Source organism: Bombus bifarius, unplaced genomic scaffold (assembly GCF_011952205.1).
Source record: "Bombus bifarius isolate JDL3187 unplaced genomic scaffold, Bbif_JDL3187 scf7180000008551_frag, whole genome shotgun sequence".
Classification (NCBI taxonomy): Eukaryota; Metazoa; Arthropoda; class Insecta; order Hymenoptera; family Apidae; genus Bombus; species Bombus bifarius.
The window spans coordinates 21485-24453 of record NW_022884722.1 but is presented as its reverse complement, the minus strand read 5'-3'; the positions used below and the strand labels follow the sequence as shown (position 1 = coordinate 24453).

The 2969-nt window shown below is 36.4% G+C and overlaps 1 long non-coding RNA gene across 2 annotated transcripts; it reads left to right on the top strand.

Moving 5' to 3' along the window:
• Positions 1-861: 861 nt before the first annotated feature.
• LOC117213242 lies at positions 862-2616 on the top strand. 2 transcript variants are annotated; one of them, XR_004488616.1, is made up of 3 exons: positions 862-952; positions 1201-1448; positions 1550-2616. It is a non-coding gene; the product is annotated as an uncharacterized LOC117213242 (long non-coding RNA). The 2 variants fall into 2 exon arrangements; XR_004488615.1 differs by having other exon boundaries at positions 1201-2616.
• The last annotated feature ends 353 nt before the right edge of the window (positions 2617-2969 follow it).

Sequence of the window (2969 nt, the reverse complement as noted above, 5' to 3'; positions counted from 1 at the left end):
CAGCTATATATAAAACGTTGATTTATTTCCTTTCGCGCAGAGCAATTTTATTTCAAATTTCTAGCTTCAGAATGATAATTACGCATTTGTAATTATCAACAAGCTTTAAAAATATGGAATATTCAGCCAGATGAAATATAGGTAAAGTATTTAGAAGAAAAAAGATTGAAATGTTTTATGTAAAACGATTAAATTAAGTGGAGGACTGCGCTTCTTCCTGCTCCTCTACATGGTGCTACGCGGGACTCGCTTCTGAGCACGTCTTTCTCGTTGGAGGCTTCTTCTTTCTTTTCTTTCCCAGTAGAATTTTTACACAATTCTTTCTCCCTTTTATCATTAAATTACCTTTAATTCTTAACGATCTTTAATCTTTGTCTCTTCTTCCCTATATATATATTTTTGTTTACTTTGCTCCGTAGCGAATTTTGTCTTTCTGACGCAGGATTAGGTTCCTGGACTTAGGGAGTTGCTATACGCCAGCTCCACCATGGCGATGGCATTCACTAGGCAGCCTACATAGCCACCTTTCAGCTCACGCTTCGGGACACTTTTTTCGCTGAGATTCTCCGCGATGAGGCATGAAAGCAGAGACCACCGTCTGTGGAGGCATGATTATTCTATTGTTCCTTTTAACGAGTAATCGTTTTACTCGAGTCCTCTTACTAAACCGTAAGTACAAAAGACTATTATACTTAGATAGGTACTTGGTCTCAAGAACCAACTTATTTTGGTCTTTCGATTAAGTTCTTAATTAAATGCTCAATTAGATATTCATAAATATATCTTCATAATATTTCCCTCATCTATTTCTTTGACATTCTAGCAACCTCGTTAAGACGTCCGCCACTTCAACTTCTATCTACAAGTGGCAAAAACTGAAGCTGACCTTCTTCATGGAGAAACATGCCGGAAATGGCATCCGCACGTGTGAATAATTATACTCAGTGTCCAGGTAGTTCTTTCGATCATCCTATAGAAGTCGTTTCTGTTTTTCACAGTTCGTTCACGCCTCCAGAATGTAAAAATATCCAAGGAAGTACCATTAGGAAGCAATGAAATTCAGAGCTTCTGTGGTTATTCCTTTTTCTGATTGTTTCTTTTCTTTGCCCAAAATGGATGATTTCTATATCAAATTGTTTATTCGTATTTTTTTTTAATATTCCTTGAGATTTTCAATCAACTCGATTTCGAATTTTTTAGCACCCGATCTTCTGGTTGACGTCGTTAAGAAAGAGGAACGAGTGCACAGGAAGCATGGTCGGCGTGAGCATGATTAGATCCGGTCTGCCCGATGACCTTGCCAGTGATAATAGCGGTTCGTTAAGGTGGTTGCAGTCTTGGTTTGCTTCTGTTTCGATTTCCAGCGAACTCGTCAGCCGGCATGGCTTCCGAGATGCTCCCCCTGAAACAAGTCGAAGGGAAATAATTAATGGACTCTCTGTTCGATTGTACGTGGATGACAAGCTGACTGTAAAAAGAAATATACAAATACGATTAGAAAATATAATCCGAACCCCTTTCGGTTTGATCTGAAGGTTTCTTTTTCTAGATGGAACCAAAGATTCTTATCTGGTTTATGGTGAGCTAAGGAACTCTTTGAAAACAGCATTTATAACTTTCGAAAAAGAGACAGGTATTTCTTGCGCGAACAATTGAATAATTAATTCGTTCTCTAAATATCCTTATTTGTTGTTCCTAAAATACATAATGATTGGAAGCTTCTTACGGGAAGCGCAATCAGCCGCTGATATCATTGAAGTCGAAACGTCATTAAAACCATATTACGATTCGCATGCGACATGCTCCATTCATGAAAACACAAAAGCAATAAACAAGTATAAATCAACGAAATAAATCCTCCGAGAACGAGACGTTACAGGAATTATACCATTGCGAGGATACAAAAGACTTGCTCATGAGCTACTTCCTTCAAGTAGTCGAGCGGTGTATTTTCCGGTCGTTAACTTCCATATAATGGGATATTAAAGAGTACGGACACAACGCTGCTATTTTTCAACTGTGTTTGCGAAATGAAGTTCGTCGTTATCCGATTAACACGCTTGCAGATGCGTTCTTTTTGTTGCAAAGTAAATGAACAAATTGTACGAGGCAACTGTCATTAGCGTAATTTTAACGTGTACATTTACAGTATGATATTAACCATTATTCAGGATTGTTAAAGTGAATTAATGCGTAACTGCGTCATCCACGATTGACCATGATTATGGTAGTGACTATTGCTATAAATGAAGCTTAATAGTTGTCGACAAGAATCACTCGAAAATCGTGTTCATAAATCATTCTCTCGTCTCGTATCGTGTTCGTCGGGCGGAAAATAAGGTTGTGTTTTAAAGAAATCGCGTGTTCCGATTACTATCAAACTTACTGTGTCACTCGCATAGCAGAAGAAAAAGATTAAGATAAGGTCACCAATGAGCAAAACGTTTAACGTATAAGTGTGGTACATTAAAATTGAGTCCACTGCAACCCTCATGACATTTAAAATCCTACGCGTATATTGAGTAAAGTTGTTATATTAAATATAATCATATTAAATACAAGCTCGTCCGCTGGATTCCCAAATTATTTGGTTAAATACTTTGAATACGAGAATACCGAGTGTTAACAGTAGTAAATCCTCTATATGGTATGTTTACTTTGCTATCTTGAATAGGTAAATAACATTACACTTTAACGCATTTAACCAATATTATACGCATATGCACATAATGTTACTGTTACATATAATGATATATACGTAGATATACACGTTAATTAAATCCTCTATATGGTATTTTTATATCAGTATCGTAAACATTGTAAACCGGAAATCTTTTATTACACACGTACATATACAGTCAATATTATTGTTACATATAGTGATACATACGTTGATCCACACATTAATTAAATCCTCTATATGCTATTTCTACTTTGCTATCTTGAATAGATAAATAACATGTCGCTTC